Source organism: Erpetoichthys calabaricus, chromosome 8 (genome assembly GCF_900747795.2).
Source record: "Erpetoichthys calabaricus chromosome 8, fErpCal1.3, whole genome shotgun sequence".
In the NCBI taxonomy this organism is placed as follows: Eukaryota; Metazoa; Chordata; class Cladistia; order Polypteriformes; family Polypteridae; genus Erpetoichthys; species Erpetoichthys calabaricus.
The window spans coordinates 61,983,553-62,003,913 of NC_041401.2; the positions used below are offsets into that span (position 1 = coordinate 61,983,553).

The window sequence follows — 20,361 nt, forward strand, 5'->3', positions numbered from 1 at the left end:
GTAGGCATTCAAACATCACTCCGACAAAGACAAGCCTGAAAATTAGACCTAGCTCCCTAGAGCTGTGAAGCAACAGTGCTAGCAACTTTGAAACCATTTAATCCTAAAACATTCATTTTAAAAAGTGAAAGTCTATTTGAATTTTGAATATTAATACTTGAGAAATGTGTGAATGTCTCTATTCGCATCAGACAGTCTGAACCATAGTGATTTATTTACTGTGTGGTTATACCGAGCACAGCATTTTATCCACAGGATTAACACAGAGCTGTTATGTAACAATTTAGATCAGCAGTTATCAGCAAAGATTAGTCTGGATTTGCAGACTGCGATCATTATCTCTGTCCTCTGGTGGAGTGGTCATTGGCAAAGTCACAGCAAATTAAATTCACTGGTAAGCAGGCAGCCATTTGCTTTTTCTGCACTGTATAATCATTCAAAAGGAGATGGCAGACACATCTTAGCTCTCTGGAGCAGAAGGCCTCACCTCAGCTGAAAAAAATGGTAGTACAGAAAAAAAAATGAAGACAAAAAAGGTGAATTGAAAGCTGCTGGACAATATGAGACTATACAGTGTCCGACAGCATAGAAGGAACCTAAATCAATGGAGTACAGACACGACGGAAAGCTCCTCAGTGAGACCTTCATGATTTTTGACATATCAACACATTACAAGACTAACACTCACATAGCCCAACAATTGTCTTATCTTTTTGTTGGACTTTTATTCATTTCATTTTTGCTCTAAAATGTTAATTTACTGAGTGCTATGTTACAGCCAAGATGTGTTCCATGGCTTATTCTTATGTTCTTTTCTGTGTCTTGTTTATTGCATTCTTTTTATGTGTTTATTGTTATTATGTAAATGTTGTTAATATTGGGGTTTATTTGTATCTGTGAAGAACCCCCAAGAGGTGGGGACACCCTGATGTCACTGCTGAATGACCTGTGCCTTTAGCCAATATATATATATATATATATATATATATATATATATATATATATATATATATATATATATATATATATATATATATATATATAAATATAAATATATATATATATATATATATATATATATATATATATATATATATATATATATATATATATATATATATATATATAAATAATTATCTGACTGTGAGGGTGGGCAGTAGGTTCTTCAATGGTTCATTGTGGTTAACTGTGAAGTGCATTATTTTGAGTGTATTTTTTTCTTTGATTTTGAATTTGTGCTTCTATTCTGTGTTTATGATTACTAGATTTTCTATTAGGATTTGTTTTTTGTAAGTTGCCTTTATTGGGCATCCTTTTTCCTTTTTTTGTGTCTTTTAACATTTCGCTTTTTTGATTATATTCAAATACATCATTTTTTTAAACAAAGATTCTTTAAAAACTTGTTCCTAAAGCCAAACGTTTCACAGTTTCCCTTTTTCTTGATAAGTATGTTGTTATATTTTAAGAAGTATTTTGAACTTTAAAAATCTCTTCCCCAGGATCTGTGCAGGCCAAAGCCTGCCTGTTGAGTTTGGGATAAGGGTGCCTTGTTTGTGGCCTATTTCCTGTCAGGCCAATGAAGATACTGGCCTGGTTTTTGGATCTTTTTGGAGCCCATCATCCCTTTTTGCTATATGATGGAGAAGCAGTGACGTTATGTTTTTTTTGGAAAAAAATATTTGTTGGACAGTTATATGATCTCAATCCTATAAACAAATCATTTTTGAGCATTACTCTGGTGGCACACTGGTTAGCACTACATATTCTGTGTCTGGTCACACTTTACATTGTTTCACATGTGTTTGACAGGTTAACTGGTAATTCCAAATTAGTCTTGTTGGTTTATTATTGTTATTATTATTATTAAATTATTATCTGACTGATACCTTTATCCAAGGCAGCTTACAACGTTTGAGATACAACTGGTTATATTATTTTTGTTTTTCCAGTTGAAGTACAGGAGGGTGAAATGACTTATGCATGGTCACACCGTGTCTGTAGCAGGATTTGAACCCACAACCTCAGGGTTTAAAGTCCAATGCCTTAACCACTATGTCACTCTGCCTATCTGTATGTAGGTGATAACGGGTTATGTAATGCATTGCACGGGTTGGTCTTGCCTTGTGCTTGCTGCTGCACAGATAAACCTTTGCAACCTGCCCTCAATCAACATTCTGTTAAGTAGGTTTGGGAATGTTATGTTGTTGTTTAAAATGATTCACTTGGTGCTCTGATTTGATAGCCTTATATAACTGGGATATTCGTGATAAGCATGTGGAATGGATGTGTTTCAAGTGTACAATTGTTATGTTAATGTTATTTATAAAAATGTTATTTTTGTTTCAAAGCATGTTTTACGTTTAACAATGGGTATTTCAAAGTAGTTATTAAGTATTTCCATTATTTATTTTACAAAGAACAACTGTGAACCTAATTCTCATACAACACAGCCTACAGATTTATTGTTATTTCCCATCATGGACACAAATTGCCTTGTAATGGATGTCATACTCACAATATCTTGAATACATTGTCACCTTACTCTATAGGCACATTACAATGTACAGAAAGCAGCTGTTCCACCCATCTCAATTAATACTTGCATTTAAGGCAAATAAAATGTCAATGAAGGTTTATAGTATTTGAAAAAATACTCCTGATCCACTTTATCACATGTGATAATGGCGTGTGAAAAACTGCATCCCGACTACAGTGAAAACTCTTCTCAAGCAGAAACAGCTAAAAGTGAGGAGATGGTTAAAAAGAGCCCAAGCAAACTTCAGTGAAGCCAGGGATCACCTTCTTAATGGCTTTCAGCTAACAGTGGACACTTCACTGATGACTGAATACAAATTGTCATCAAGCCAACTGGAAATAAGCATTTCTAGGCAAAGTTTTTAGTCTATCAAATACCAAGTGATGGCAGACTTCCATGGAGGAATGTGTGTGGAGTATCTGAAAGGAGCCACTTTGCTTGCTCAGCAGTCTAACCATTCAGGGGATTACAAAAGGGTCTTTGTGAGACTTGCCAATGACATTGCGACTGAGGAAATGGAGCTGGAGTAAACGTGGACTGGATTGCTTTTGAAAGGGAGCCACACCTCCAAGTACATTGCCTTATGAAAAGGTTCTACAAATCCATTTCCAGGATGGTGGCCAAACAACTTTTGACCTTAGTTCATTTCCCCATCAGGGTGCCTCCTCTGTAGGGTTTGTAAGTTCTACTTGTATTTGTGGGGGTCCTTATTCTAATTTAAGAACATGCTTTTAGAGTGACAATAAACTGGCCCAATGTAAGGCCTGCCACATTCATTGACAGATGAACGAAATATGGGAGAGGACCAAACTATATCTAGACATTTACTGTTACTCTTAGTATTATAGCCTGCCGCATGAAGGGGTATCACTCTCATTGGTGAGATAACCAACATCCCGCCAAGAGTTGTCTCCTATTGCTGCTGGAAAACTAGTTTTGTTCATCTTGTTACACTGGTGTCAGCAGAGGGAATCTCATTTATTTGGAAACAGTCAGCGGTTTACCTCAGAAGTCAGCCTGCTCACTCGCTCTAAGTTTCCCCTCTACTCCATACAAGTAATAGCAGCAGTTTAGCAGTCACAGCAAGCATTAAGCAAAGTATGACTTTTATAGCTGCACCTCAGCTCCACTTAGAATGGACAACGTATACACATCACAAATGCTGCATTGACATGCAATCAAACAGGTGGAAAATACAAGTTTCTCAGCTGGAAATTTTATATGAACACCCCTTGCAGTGGAAGCTCAGAGTCAAATAATTCAGAGAAAGCAATGCTGTGACTTAATGCTGGCCTTTCACCTTTGTCAATAATATAAAATTACAAAAAATGACCCAATCAGCCAGAAAATGATTTTCTGTAGTCAAACTTTATCTGGAGTGACCCAATACACTTAGTTTGCTCTTTATTTTCACAAACATTACAGTGTTGATTGACTTTGTGCAGACCAAGTAGCAAGTCAACAGCTTCCTTGCAATTCACCCAAAGACTCACGTCAATGCAGGTGGAAGGGTGAATTGTCACAAGTGTGAATTTCAAGAACTCCCACAGCATGTGAATGCAGCAAAATTCTGAATTGCACATATAAAGTGCTTTGCGGTATTAGATACCCTGTGTCTTTCCATAAGTACAGAAGACAAAATATTGCCCACCATTACACTCCTGCCATCACCAACCTGCAAAGCTTATAGCCAGCAGGATGAATACATGGACTCATTTGTCATATGCCTGTTATCTTACCAGTGTGTATATGTCACAACTGGTTTTCATTAGACAGGTGACATTTTTTAATCTTTCAGAAGCCGGTAACCCATTACAACCCCAATTATGCTTTTCACCTAGTGGAGTCGAACTTACGTTTTCAGCTGCCATTTCACTCTGTAAATCCCGGTATGCCTCATTCAGCACCTCTACTTGACACATAGTAGCCCGTTTTTTTTATACTCCTGTCAGATTCTGTCTGCTCCCTTCATTAACTGCATGTTTCTAATCACAAGATTTCTGACATTTTTGGATGGTGGCCTGTGATTTTATCCTGTACGAAACCCCCCAGCCATGTTGCTGTTCCTGCTAACCTCACAACCTTTTGTGTCTTGTGTGCAAACAACCAAGCTACATTCAGAGCCATTAAATCTTTAGTTTCTCCTACAGTATTTGGCCTGTGAACTGTGCCTACACATGATTCTTTGGTAGCTTCCTATTGTGCTGGGAATAATGGGAGATGGGCAGGTGAACCTCATAAAGTATCCACTCAGTTAACAGCTGAAGTGTTTTCATGTTTAATTTGCTTAGCAATCTTTACAAAATTGTTTTGGATTTGTACACAACATGATTAGAATTTTAATTGCAGGGCCACTGAAAGATCACATCAATAGTCCTCTTCTTCATTAAAGCCAAATAACACGTTCAGTGAATATTTAGTTCAAATTATTACAAGTCAGAAGAAGAAATAACAAAGAAAACAATATGATGAGAAAAGCTCACTGTCACAGGTTAACATGATGCCCTCAAAGATGTGTTGTGACGCCTGCTTTGTCAAACTGTTTGAATATTTAATGAACTGAAATGACACAATGTTGGTTTCAGATTGCTATCTGCCACTCTGATCTGGACTGAATGGTTTAGAAAATGATTGGAGCATATCAGAGTAAAAATAGGTGCCATCAGCATTTTGAAACTAAATACTCTAAGCCAGGGGTGGAAAACTCCAGTCCTGGAGTGCTGCAGTGGCTGCAGGTTTTCATTCTCACCCTTTTCCTAATCAGTGACCAGTTTTCACTGCCAATTAACTTCTTTTTCCCTTCATTTTAATAGCCCTGTTTTTACGGATTCAGTGCTCTGAATTAATTATTTTCTTCATTAAAATGACAGCCAAACAGAAATCAAATGTGAAACAAGTCAACAGTTGACCAGCTAAATTGGGGATTCAAACCAACTAATTTCACTCCAACCAGTTTCTTAATGAGAAACCAATTCTTGCTGTTAATTAAACTTGTTATTTAATTCTATGGCTTGTTGCTGCTCTCATTCTGACACAGCAGACATTTCCATAATTGTTGATTTTCTGTTTTTTCTAAGAACATCTTCAAAATGTTTTGGGGACCTGAGAGATCAACCTTACTGAGACCTTCACCTTTCTTTATTTTCAGATATTGTGTGATGGGCCCGGGTGAGCTGGGGGGTATTTTCCGTACGTCGCTTAAATCATCCGAGATCAGATGCCTCATCTTGGATGAGTTAATGCCAGTGAAACTCATCCAGGATAAGTCAGTTTTTCAAACGCAGCCGTGTATTAGATTAGTCTAGCTGGATCTTATCATCCGAGATGAATGCGCGCGCCTGCGCTGAGTGAAAAGCCCATATATATTGAGTCTAGAAAACATGATCAGCAAGTCTTTGATAGGCTGTAACAAAATGACGAAAGAACGGGCGCATTTTTTTTCACACAAGCGGAGCAAGACCTTTTATTCGAAGGACGTGAAGAATTTCAAGATTTAATATGCACAAAGGGTAACACTGCAAAAGCAGCCCAAACCAGAAAAGACGGCTGGCAAAAAGTGGCCGACAAATTAAACGTGTGTGCATTGTACTTACTGAAAGCAGCGTTTCATTTCCTATGTGTCAGATTAATTATTTTTTAATATGTCATAATTCCAGATCAAACGTGAGCACAAGGAGAACACAGGAACAGGTTAAAGTGAAGTACACGAATATACTTCAAACTGGTAAATATTGGTATATAACTATTTAAAGAATTGTTGACATAAAGAATCATATGTAATGTAAAGAACACTACTAATAAGAAGGCAGACAAGCAAAAAACAGGTGGAGGTCCACGCGGTCCAGACCTAACCCCTGCAGAAGAGTTGGCTCTCCAGCAAAATGCCCATCGCCCTGTTTCTGAGGGCATTCCAGGGGGAAGCTCCTCCTCAGAACCAGTGGCAGGATGCAGTGGTCACTTCATTTCTGGTAAAGGATGGTCATTGCATATATTTGTCCTCAATGTGTGCCATAGGTAGGTTCCATATAGCCCTCTTTTTTTTTTTTGGGTCAGTTGCAGGGAATGTCATATCCCTTGAACCTGTGTCTGACCAACGAGATATCGACAAAGGTCAAATATTTGATGAAGACACTGTGTCTGATTATTCATCAGGAGGAGAGGTACATTTTCCAAATAATGTTTGATCAAACACCACTGTGATCAATCCCATGTGCCCCAATCACATTTGGAAATCCTGGGTAATGAGAATGTTAGGCTGATTGTGAGATTCTTCATGGAACTGTGGGTGTTTTTGCCTGTGTTGCCTACCTGCAATGGCATGAAACGCCTCTTTTGTCTGCACACGCAGGTGTCCAGGAAACACAATGAAAACCCGAAAGAAAATATTTCAGAGCCAAACAGACTTTACGAATTGCCTGGCAAACTGCACTTTTAGAGAGATTTTCCGCATCGCCTATGGTATATAAAAAAAAGTGCCGCTTGCAAAAAACCTCAAAGTAATGCATACTGTCTGTGTGGTTGTGAGAGCCCGACTTCGCCGAGTTTGACTTTGAATATAAGGTTCTAATAAATTTTTGAGGTACAATATTCCCCCTCGGCTAAAGCGGTATCTTTCGAAAAGAATTTCTTCCGGGAGCAATAAAGGATCTTGCCAATCGCGCAAACCCTCTATATATGAAATTCTCTTCTTATGATTTACGTACCGATATCAAATGGTCGCTCATTCATGAACAGCGAAGTCATGACTGAATGAAGTCCATGCACGGACACAGATTAGGTGTGTGAGCTAATCCTTGTTTACGTAGAACAAACCTGCTCCGAGCAGGTTTGAGGATTAGGATGTGTTGCTATGACAACACATCCAGCAAAAGTTTCGAAAAACCGACAGATCCAGGATCAGGCCAAATTGTCAACAATTACATCCGGTTAAACAAGTAATCCACGTACGAAAAATACCCCCTTGGTTATGTGGCACCGTGTTTTGTGTCTCATTACTGTTTGGCAGCTAATTAAAGAAAAAGAAACAACTAAGGGGCCTGAATGAAGTTAATTAAAATTAAAGCAAAAGAAGTTAATTAGCAGCAAAAACTAATGAAGAAGATGGTTAGAATGAAAACCTGCAGCCACTGCGGCCCTCCAGGACTTGAGTTTGCCACCTCTGCTCTAAGCAGACAATCTGATTGCTGTACCTGCTGGAACAAGGTTTGGTTTCCCTTTGGTAGGAGCTGGCCGTATCACAGGGGGTCTGTGTCCTTTTAGGATTTAATGTGAATAATAATTCTAATAGTTTTTCATGACTCTTTAAAGATGGACCGAATTGAATGATTTCTTTCATAAGAGTGAATGCATACAACCTTGAAATCATCTTTAAGCAATAATCTGTCCAACTATTTCTAAAGTCAGTGTCCATGACAGAGTTAATGGAAGCAGAAATCCAACCCTAGAACAGCAGACGTACAGCAGGAAGCGACACGTTGACGGTAGGAGAGGGGTTTACTTTGGGCCAAAACACTGTCCATTTCACAAATACAATTTTTAAGGTGGATGTGACACAATCCATCATCTTGTTTAAGGCACTGGATCTGTAAGCATGTTTTTAAAATTATTGATGAGTGTCCAAAATGATAAAATAACTGTGTGGGTAAAAGAGCCTGAATAAATGGAGAGTACGGCCATTTTGCAAGTAAACAATGAACCATACGCTTCTCCCTCTTCCTTCCTATTTTTCACAATTGAAATGCGCCAATGGGTAAATGAAAACTATGCTTACTGAGAGTGAATGATTCCAAGTGAGATATTCTGCAATGTGTGCATAGAACTGGGCAGTGGTCCAAAAGGGACTCTTGTACCCATTAATATGACGTGCAGTTTGTTACAAAAAAAACTTTTTTTCGACTTAAAAGATGGCTGAGTAGTTTTCTAATTAATCTAAAAGTAATTTAATTGCTCACCTACTGAAGATATATGTTAGATTGTCTTGTCCATTTTCATTCACCTTCTAACCTCTTTAATTCAGTTAAGGGTGCGTGTGAACCCCTAGTTATCCCAGCAATATCAGACACAAGGTGAGAATCATCCCAGGTCGTAATGCTAATCCTTCACAGAGCACACTCTTGTTCATGCTCTCACTCACCTAAAATCTGACAATTTAGTGTGGCCAATTAACCTAATCTGTAAATCTGTCAGATGTCGGAGGAAAACTGAGTAAAGGGAGGAAAACCTATACAGACACAGGAAGAATGTGCAAACTCCACAGACACTGCACAGGCGGGGATTTGAACTCAGAACCTGGCAGCTGTGCTCACGATTGGGTCACCATGCTGCCCTAGAGAGGTTCCTACTGCTTCTAATTTGGGGTCTGAAAGAATCCTGCATTTTGTGAAGCAGACTTAAATCTACCCCATTAATCTCCATTTAGTGACCCCCCCCCCCCATAAAACTTTGTTATATCTATATGATATGAAGAGTCCTGTTGATTTTAACACCAAAAGGCTGAAACATTGACAAAGTAAGTTATACGTCATCATCAGTCACCTGTGAGTCTGGAAACAAGCATGAAGCCTGTGATAACCTCCATGTGTTTTATAAATCCATTTAGTCCTTCATTTGTTCTGAAGTAAATAGATAGATAGATAGATAGATAGATAGATAGATAGATAGATAGATAGATAGATAGATAGATAGATAGATAGATAGATAGATAGATAGATAGATACTTTATTAATCCCAAGGGGAAATTCACATACTCCTGCAGCAGCATACTGATACAAAAAAACAATATTAAATTAAAGAGTAATAAAAATGTACGTAAAAACAGACAATAACTTTGAATAATGTTAAGGTTTACCCCCTCAAAGATCTCAAAGATCCTCTAGCCTGAGTTTAGATTCCATGCCTGATCATGAGGTGCTTGTATGTTCTCTCTGTCATGGATTTCCCTCTCATATCTCCAAAGATGTGCTTATTAGGTTCATTAGTGACTCTAAACTGTCCTCATATAGATATGAGTCGGCCCCTTTGATGGACTGGCGTCCCATTCTGGGCTGTTCACAGCCTTTTGTCACATCCTGCTAGACTCTAATTTTGACTTGTTCACCCCCCCAGTCCCCATTGTCTTGGTTAAACAGTTCTCTGGTAGCTTGGACATACAACAGTGCTCATCTGGTTCAACTGCAGCCAATCATAAAGTTATAGGTCCTATTTGTTCTAAAATGTGCCCCTCTGCTTTACACCATAATCTGTGCCTCCTGTTTCATTATTTGTTCTTTTAGAGTGTAACTCACACAGAAATTCTGCAAACAACACCTTGTAGATTTGTCCCGAAGCATTTCACCTAACTCTTTAAATTTGGCTTACAGAATTGACAGCATGACCTTAGCTAAGGTATCTGCTCCCACCCCAGCTCTGGATGAGAACTTATTCACTCACTGGGAATGCCACACACTGCATGCCACACTGTCCCTTGTACAAACCCTCCTGTTCACTGCTCTAATGTGTGAGTCTCTAGAATGACTTTGTTCTTAGTTGGTTTTAAGGTGACCAGTTGGTGCTCCTCAGTCCTGCCTTTCAAAGCCATTGTCCAAATCAAAATTGGCTGACACACCTAACTCAATAAGTACTTCCTACCCTGCACTTGATATTCAGGTGTAGCGTTACTAGGATGTCATTCTGGGGTGAGCATGTGGATGTACATGCAGGCAACTGATTTTTCATTGGGTTGACATATTACTTTTTAGGGAGGGCATCGCCACACCCCCTACAAGTCACAGTAACAGTCTCCACCTGTATGGACTGGAGACTTTCCCCATAAGAGGTCACGACTGTAATTCATTCCGAAACTCTGGACGCGACCCGATTTGGTCGCGACCCGAATGTAATTTCCCCATAAGATTGTATGTAAGTACAATTAATCCATTCCAGACCGTACGAACTGTATGTACATATATATATTTTTTAAACACAAAAATAGTTAATTACTGTATACCATAGAATGCACAGTGTAATAGTAAAGTAAATGTAAAAACATTGAATAACAGAGAAAACTAACATTGTAAGAGTTCGCACTAGACCTTTACGAACTGCTTGCTGTAAACTTTTTTTTTTTAAGCACAGGGAAAAAAAAATAAATGCCACTTCTCTTGCGAAACTTTTCACACCATCCTCTACTGGCTTTAAATTCCTCACCTTCGCCACTCGAAAAAGGATTTTATTTTTTTAGCAAATCGCCATGAATCTTCCTGGCTTTCGCGCATATAATCGCCTCGCTTACGCTATCCCCTGCAAGTTGCTTCTCATTCAACCACACTAGCTACAGTTTTTCCACCTCTTCCAGCATCTGAGGCCTCTGCTTGGTTAACATTATAACTCCTTTTGAAACATCAGCTGCTTTGTTAGGCTCTGTATACGCAAACAAAACAGAATGGGGAATCAATGGTGCGTACGAACGCACGTGGGGAAACTGGCCGCCAGTGTTTTTGTTTGCCACCAGAGCGTGTGGTCGTGAACAGATGGCAAATTTTTTGCAAACTTTTTTGATCGTAACCCGATTTGTACGTGTTCGGAAACGTTCGTGACCAGAGGTTCTACTGATGTGATCCTCCAGTTCTCTTTTAAAACACGGCCCAGTCACTTCCTCCACACATTCAGGTAGCTAATAGAAGCCAAATTTGTGTTCAAACTGAAGTCACATCACTTAGTAGGCTCATTAGCACTGATATTTCAAAATTGGGGAATAGAATGTAGTGGCTAAGGAGTGTGAGTCTCACTTTATGAATATCTTTCTCCATTCCAGCAATTCATACAGAAAAGAAATTACATGGAATGGAGGTTCAGTGAAGGAAAAAAAAAAACTGGTAAAGTTTACATTTTATTTTTCCTCTCAAAATGTCTGCTCATGCCAGTACTTTTAAGATGCTACATATAATAAGGATGAGCTCCACTGCTACTGTGCATTGAGTAGTTTAAAAAACAAGATGGAGATGAAAAAGTCACACAGAGTTGCTGCAGGCGTCACTAAGGAACAGAGCTGCGGAGCCCTTGGGGAGAGACAGGCAAATCGTTCATCAAATGGTTTGTTTGCCACAGCATTTCTCCTTTTACCGCGATAAAGAACAGCCTAGGACTAAGCACTGATGTGAGTGTCTGGTTAAAAATAGCTTCCATTACCATATCCAGCAAGAAGAACATTGTACTTCAAGAGCCGAACGAGACAACAAAGGTCTTCATACTGAATGGCTGCAAGTCACACTGAAATGCATCAAACCCAGCCCACACTAGAGGCAGCTGACAGAGCACAGGGGCACCTGTCGTGCCCAGCAGGTATAAGGCAGTTTAAGGCACGTTCTTTTGTGTCTTGGTAAGTAGGCCATGGCTTATAAAAACCTGTAACCATTGAGCTCTGTTAATAGCAGCGTTTCCAGTGCTAAGCAACAACTCAACACACAGCTGGTATGTCAGAGAGGGGGAAATGGAATGGGCAAATACCAGAAAGGCGCCATACGCAGTACTCAGTGGCACCAGTTTAAAAGGTGTTTAAGACGATTTTATGTGCCTCATGTATGGGTGTAAAAGCACAAGGTTCAATCTGCACAAGCATGCACTTAATATTCCTGGGCTCTAACTCCAGAAAAATACAACTAAGCCATTGTAGAAGAGGTCGAAACGTTTAGCAGTAATAGTAGTATTGTCATGTGTAGAGAGAAATTCTTCTTTGCATGGGTGACCATGCAACACCTCAAACTGCTTTCTGGTGCCACGACTAAGAATGTATTAAATGTAATTGTCAAAAAATAAACTGGTTTCCATTTTTTTCAGCCAGTAAAAGCACATCTTGCTGTCCATGGAAAGCAGGCTGTAATATTGGATGGGTACACACCGTCTACAGCTGAAAGTGCAAAAGCAAGATGAGAAAACGGATAAATAACTTGTACACTTATGTGCTTCTATGTGTACATGTAACTTGTATGCTTGTCCTGTAACACGATATGTGTAGATAGCGCTTTGAGTACTGAGGAAAGCGCTATATAAATGTAATGAATTATTATTATTATTATTATTATTTTGAATAAACACTTTGTCTTCACTGGGAATTAGTTTTCCTTGCTTTTCTACATCAAGAACGTTTTAACTTTTTTTCTCAAGGTTGCTCTAGACCAAATGGCATATGCTTGACCATGAGTAAAAGCTGGCGACAATAAATAAACACCAAATAATAGCTAAAGCTTGTAGAGTGGTGAAGATGGGGGAAATGGCACACATGCTTGCACACCAATAGGTAGCATGAAAAAGAACGCAGCAATATGGTTATAAAAACACATCTGCATCACCTTTAAAATCGGTATGTTGTACACCAGCTGTCCAAACTGGAGTATCTGACATGGGCGTACTACTATCTAAATATTCACTGTATTCATTTCTGCATGCTGCACACTGCTACACTTCAAGATGTTGCGTAGGTTTATGCTGTACGCTGTTTGTGAATGTACAGTGAGGAACATAAGTATTTGAACACCCTGTGATTTTGCAAATTCTCCCACTTAGAAATCATGGAGGGGTATGAAATTCACATTGTAGGTGCATTCCCACTGTGAGAGACAGAATGTAAAAAAAAAATTCAGGAAATCACATTGTATGATTTGTACAGAATTTATTTGTATTGCACTGCTGCACATAAGTATTTGAACAGCTGGCAATCAGCAAGAATTCTGGCTCTCAAAGACCTGTTACTCTGCCTTTAAGAAGTCCACCTCTACTCCACTTAGTAATCTTAATTAGTAGCACCTGTCTGAGCTCTTTAAAGACACCTGTCCACCTCACAGTCAGTCAGACTCCAACTACTACCATAGGCAAGACCACAGAGATGTCAAAACACACCAGAGACAAAATTGTGGACCTCCACAAGACTGGAAAGGGCTACGGGGCAATTGCCAAGCAGCTTGGTGAAAATAGATCAACTGTTGGAGCAATTGTCAGAAAATGGAAGAGGCTAAGGACGACTGTCAGTCTCCCACGGACTGGGGCTCCATGCAAGATCTCACCTCGTGGGGTATCACAGATGATAAGAAAGGTGAGGAATCAGCCCAGAACTACACGGGAGGAGCTGGTCAATGACATGAAGAGAGCTGGGACCACAGTTTCAAAGGTCACTGTCGGTAGAACACTATGCCGTCATGGTTTCAAATCACGCATTGCACGGAAGGTTCCCCTGCTCAAGTCATCACATGTCCAGGCCCGTCTGAAGTTTGCCAATGACCATCTGGATGATCCAGATGAGGCATGGGAGAAAGTCATGTGGTCAGATGAGACCAAAATAGAACTTTTTGGTCTAAACTTCACTCGCCGTGTTTGGAGGAAAAAGAAGGAGGAGTTGCATCCCAAGAACACCATCCCTACTGTGAAGCATGGGGGTGGAAACATCATGCTTTAGGGGTGCTTTTCTGCAACGGGGACAAGACGACTGCACTGTATTAAGGAGAGGATGAATGGGGCCATGTATTGTGAGATTTTGAGCAACAACTTCCTTCCCTCAGTCAGAGCACTGAAGATGGGTCGTGGCTGGGTCTTCCCACATGACAATGACCCAAAGCACACAGCCAGGATAACCAAGGAGTGGCTCCGTAAGAAGCATATCAAGGTTCTGGAGTGGCCTAGCCAGTCTCCAGACCTAAATCCAATCGAATATCTTTGGAGGGAGCTGAAACTCTGTGTTGCTCAGTGCCAGCCCCTGAACCTGACAGATCTAGAGGAGATCTGTGTGGAGGAGTGGGCCAAAATCCCTCTTGCAGTGTGTGCAAACCTGGTCAAGAACGTTTGACCTCTGTAATTGCAAACAAAGGCTTCTGTACCAAATATTAACACTGATTTTCTCAGGTGTTCAAATACTTATGTGCAGCAGTGCAATACAAACAAATTCTGTACAAATCATACAATGTGATTTCTGGAATTTTTTTTTAAACATTCTGTCTTTCACAGTGGGAATGCACCTACAATGTGAATTTCAGAACCCTCCATGATTTCTAAGTGGGAGAACTTGCAAAATTGCAGGGTGTTCAAATACTTATGTTCCTCACTGTATATGCGAGATTCAAATTTGTGAAATCTGAGCAGTAAATAGATTTTGCATAAAAACACACATACACAAAAGGCATGACCATATAATTTTCCGTGTTCTATCCATTCCATGGTCTCTGAGACAATTTGAACTGTCCGTCATTTATTCATTATTACGTTTAAAGCAAATATATAAAGGCACTATACAGACAGAAGAAATGTTAGAACTTTAATGCAACAATGAAATCCACAATATATTTTTTTTATGCAGCACTAACACCAGCCAGCCCACCATTTTGTTCAGGCGTATCACATGCCTGCTAATTATTGAGTCTTTGATTCATCAAATCTGGTGGAACAGAGGACATATTTGGACCCTTGGACTATCCATAAGAGGGGAAAAACAGTTACTTCTCTGAAAATAAAAAGTCCATAAAATAGGCAAAGCTGTAATTGTTGAATCAGATATGTGGTACAATCCAAGGCATACATTATGAAGGTTTTATGAATGAAAGGTTGTCTTTTAACTTCTTTTTAGTTTCTCCAAGAGCAATTGACTGTCATTTATTTATTCATTTTCCAAAGTCTTCTTTGACCCTGTCCCGTTCTGTTATGTGTTACAGTGGGTAGATCTGTTTGTGTATCCATGTACTGTATACATGTAGGCAGTCTACTCCTGCCTTTACATACACACTGACATATTAGTGTACTATTTTTTGTAAAACATAACATACGTTAAGCGATTCAATGATTTTAAAAATTCTCTGTCGTGACCCTAAATTTGAAGCATGGCTTTGTTAAATTGATTTTTTTTAATTTACTAACCTATAGCTTGGATATTTTGTCCTTTCCCTTTGTCACATACTTAATAATATGCTTTTATTCATGTAACACCTTTCCCATTCTCAAAGTGATCAGTCTTTTTCTCTTTAATGTTCTGTTGAAATAATTGCATTGCTAGTACCTAGTTTTATGTACAAAAATATCATTACTACCCAATACTGGAATGTAAAAGGCTTTATAGATAAAAGACACAGTGTCTGGTAAAATATATATGAAAACTTCAAATATATCACAGAAGCTTAGTTTTGGTTTCCTTACTGAAGTTCAGCACACTTTAATGGTGCACATACATATTTTTCTACTCCTCTGTTGACGTTCTTTATGGGCAGACAATAGGACTGAAAAAAATTGTGTAAGATGGCCACTAGATCAGTGCAGTGACCTACTTAGAACTTGGCAATGAAGTACACTAGTATGCACCTTGACTGGGGCTAGTTTAAAGTCACCATAAAAGCTGCTACCAGATCTTGGATTATGTTTGAAGACCCCATGCCAATCTGCCAATTAATTCAAAGAATGCTTATATTAATAATAATGTTTTATATATATACAGATTCATTTTAAAAGTAGTACAGACAAAGCATTAAGGTAAAAACCATCCCTATGTGACTGGTTTAACTGTAAGTTCGGTAGTTTTCAAGTAGGAGTTATTTCTACACATATTAATTTGTCACATGAAATTGTGTTGTAAAGTGGAGCATATTTTATGTTTTTTAAAATATCTATGTCAGTCTTGCATTTCAAAATAGAGCTAATGGATACTGGGTCACAGTGTTAAAAAAAGCCTTAAAATTTACCAAAACTTGTGTCCACTTTAAAGTAGAAAAAGTTTCCAATTAAGAAAACTGTGAGGCTCTGTGCTGCCACTCTGCCTATGCTAAGACATCCGTACTAAACTTACTAAACTTCATCGTGAATAAAACTAAATGTATGCTTTTAATATCTGTTCAGTTCTTGTCCCTTGATTGAATGCTACAATCTTTTTCTCGTTAGATCACAAAGCACAACACATGCATGTTGATTACTGAGGGACAGCAGGCAATATCTTTGCAAAATAACATAATAAGCTTCTGTATAATGAAAGACTGTGAGTGAGGGTAAGTGTGCATTTTTTTCAGTTGTTATTAACTAGTTATCAACAGAACAGAGTCAGGAATTGACATCTTGGCATCAACATTAAATGTCAATAATGGTGCTTGGTGAATCCGAGGTGAACCCACAACCCTGGCCCAGAAGGGTACCACAGAAGATGAGAAGTTAGGTGAAGCACACTGCTGGCCTACTTTTAAAATGGCTGAATCTCACAACAATGTTTTGCTTTTTTTCTTCCCATCTTAAAACATCATGGATACACTGATTTGAAATATGTGCACAATATCAAGACGCTGATCAATACTCAATAACATTTTTGGTTTGAAAAACTGACATATTCAGTAAGTTATAATGCTTTTTTCACATTGGGAACCCGGTACTCATGGGCTCCATTATAAAACAAAGAGCAGGTTAGTTCTTTTCTAAAACATAAAATATGTTTCAGTTTAAAACACAATTCCATACAACAAATTATGCTCTAAGGTATTTCCATAATTGACAGATGACGGGCTACTGGGAGGACAGTGTGGGCATATTAAGAGTGCCAGCCGTTTCCCTTCAGGGGTGCCATGCCTCTCTTCGCGCTGAAATGGAAGTGCCACAACCCGTGACAAATGAAAGTAACGGTGACCACGCAAAGAGAGTAGCAAAAAAGCAGAATGGTCATCTTAAAGAGGGTAATCATCACAACAATTAAGGAATGAACGGCCCTGAAAGCCTAACTATATTTTTTTGTACAATGAACAAACCAATAAATACAGATTCTTAAACTAGGCGCTCAGTGAGACGTAAGGCATGCAATTAAAGCCCGGCTGCTAACGAGCTAATACGGCTTACCTTTGGCTACCCTTAAAAGAAAAGCGCGAAGCTACCTGCCTGAGGGCGTCGACCCTTTTGAAAATGTGATGGGAAAGGCGGCAAAGCGCCAGGAACGAGCGATTCTATTGGTTAATCGATCAAAGGGCGTATCTAAATCAGCCCTGTCCCCTTACTATGTGTGTGCTCATAAATTTATATCATTTTGAGGTTGTGTGGATTGTTACAACAAACAAAAAAAATAAAATGTTTTCCAAAAATAAACGAAATCATCAATAACTAAAAATTACACACAAGAACGTGTAAACTCGGACTGTACTTTTATAGACTTTTCCTCAAACGACGCACGGAAGAATAAAACTGTCACAGAAATCCCTGCATATAAACAGTAATAAAAGAGTACACCAGGTAAGTTGGTTTGTGTTTTCTATTGAATAATATCCATCCATCCATCCATTTTCCAACCCGCTGAATCCGAACACAGGGTCACGGGGGTCTGCTGGAGCCAATCCCAGCCAACACAGGGCACAAGGCAGGGAACCAATCCCGGGCAGGGTGCCAACCCACCGCAGTATTGAATAATATGATGATATGAATTATAACACATCCTTATTTCTGTGAAAGGCGACGTGTTGCATGTTTTTTGGACAGAATTTAACTGTTCTCGTAACAATATTAATACAGTGCTACTACGTCGTTTAAAATCACAGTAAAAATAATGGGAAGATGAAAAACGATGGGTTAATTTTGATCCTTTAGAGTTTATTTAGAAAGAAGTGTTATCAATTAATAAGATGCAAACATTATTAAAAAAATGAAAGGAGAAGAAATGCGGGCAAAATGTACACAATTGTGAAAAGAAGAAAAAAACACCGGACACGGTTGCTTGTTACCTTGCACAGAATGATCTCTAGCGACGTACTGAAGAATGTTATTCAAAAATAAATGTCTCTTATTATATTTAACAACATAATATTCTGAGTTCTTATTGATTGTAATTCTGGGTCGTATTGGTACGGAGCCTGTGCCTGCAACACTGCACAAAACAGAACTGAACACAGTGCTGGTACATCATCGCATAAATACAACTGCTACTAATGATGGGAATTTATGCATATTTATATATCATACTTCATACACTAAATGCAGGTGAAATTGCTTTGCAAAATTACAAGATAATTGTAAACTGAGAATGGCAGCGCAAACCATCCACCTGTCTGTACATAGCCTACATGTTGATGAACTCCACATACCGCACAGACTACCAGGCAGTGGTGTAACATTAGTCTGTAAATTTGCGCAATGCACTAATCTGCTAAAGCGCAGCAGTCTTTAAATCATGTCACAATGCTAAATTATGAGGAACTGCCCTGCAAAGTCCAACGCTTTCCAGTTTCCAACGCTTGCCCTGCCATTATGTCATCCTTTGAAATAGTGAAAAGGAACGCATCGTTGTAATGTGTCGCTACAGATAGCTGGGGAGACAGCTAAATTAATACTTCCACAAACGGATTAGTCAATACTTGCACGAACGGATTAGTAAAGCTAACTCAATAATAATTTCACACTACGACATTGCTAATGAACAATAAAAGCCCACTGTGACTACTCGGATCGCTCAATTGGCCCAATTTTCCTCCATGTCTATGAGGTGCTGTAACGGTGGTGATTTTGCGGTGGATTGCAGTCACTTTCCGTGCCGCAGTCTAGAGTGGCGCTCCTTAAAGAACAACGCGTATGCATTTATATTCAGCGACTATTGAATTCGACCCATTTAAAATGAATAAATAAACTTCATGTATCCATTCGTCCAGCCTGTTTAACAGCTACCCAAGGTTTACATAAATATGCGAATGTTGGCGATAAGCAGACACACGAAACGGGCAGACTGGAACTGCGACTTTAATCCAGACTGGCCCTAACTCGCTAAATCGTCTGGCAAGCGTCATCTTCCAGAAGGAAACCCACAGGCTGTCATGGCTAACCCCGAGCAACACGGTAGCCACACTAGTCCATCAACTGTAACAGCCTAGTTAGTATTTTTTCACTTGTGTTTAGAACCTCAGCCCTATCATTTCATACCGGTGCCGATTACACAGAAATACATTTAAATCTTTTCTGCACGAGAATAATTTTCAGATACTGAATGTTCCTTGTCAAGGAAACGTTTAAACAAGATGACATTTACTATGATTTTGTCATGGAAAAAAGGTGTAACGTACTCTAACAAATAAAATAAAAGTGTTACATTAAAAACTTAAAATTCTACACATTGCTCGATAAATAAATATGTAATATATCGAAAGATGAAATTGCCCATTTTTTCCATTCTCTTTCTGAAACGATTGTTTTCCTTTCTGACTGGGCTTTATGTTATAGAACGCATTACATGCATGAAAATGCAACAAAGTATCAGGAAAATATACCAGACAGAGCCACAGGCGACACCGACGGTGCCCGAACACAAGCGCGGCTCCACTAGGCTCCACCCCCTGAGCCCAGTTAAGAGATACGCTTCTGCCATCAGGTCTCCAGCACCCGCACTGCCGCCCGCATCACGCAGCAGTCTGCGCAGGTCCATCCTCGCATCGCCTAACAGTTAAGACACTGATTCCTTTTAAGAGGCGACGGAAGAAGACCCACACTCACCTGTTCTGCTCGCTCACCACTACCTCACTGCTGCTCCTCTTCCCCTGCCTCGCTGTAAAAATCTCTCTACTGCCGCAGAGCTACGTGACTGATAACGGAGGAGAGTGGCCGGAGGTGGGGACCAATTCGTCATCAGCACATCGGCAATGAATATTCATGAGGGACTCCCACTACGTCATATACCTCTTAGACTGAGGCTATGGAGGTCAGGTTAGAATGAGCGAGGCGTCAGTCATTAGAGCAGAAAACTCGCTTTCAGTGTTCAAATGACTTACAGGAGTCAGCAGTCATTGATAGAAGCCATTTCTGGTTATGTTTATTTGCTGACAGCCCCCCACCGAGGCTCCAGGTTTTCATTCCAACCATTTTTTTTTATT

The 20,361-nt window shown here is 39.3% G+C and overlaps 1 protein-coding gene across 1 annotated transcript in view; it reads right to left on the bottom strand.

Moving 5' to 3' along the window:
- LOC114655539 (fructose-bisphosphate aldolase C) overlaps positions 1-20,114 on the bottom strand; it is a 33,888-nt gene extending 13,774 nt beyond the window's left edge. Inside the window, exon 1 of the mRNA XM_028806616.2 lies at positions 19,985-20,114. The gene's annotated coding sequence lies outside the window, so the exon portion shown is untranslated. The remainder of the gene's footprint in view (positions 1-19,984) is intronic.
- Positions 20,115-20,361: the final 247 nt, after the last annotated feature.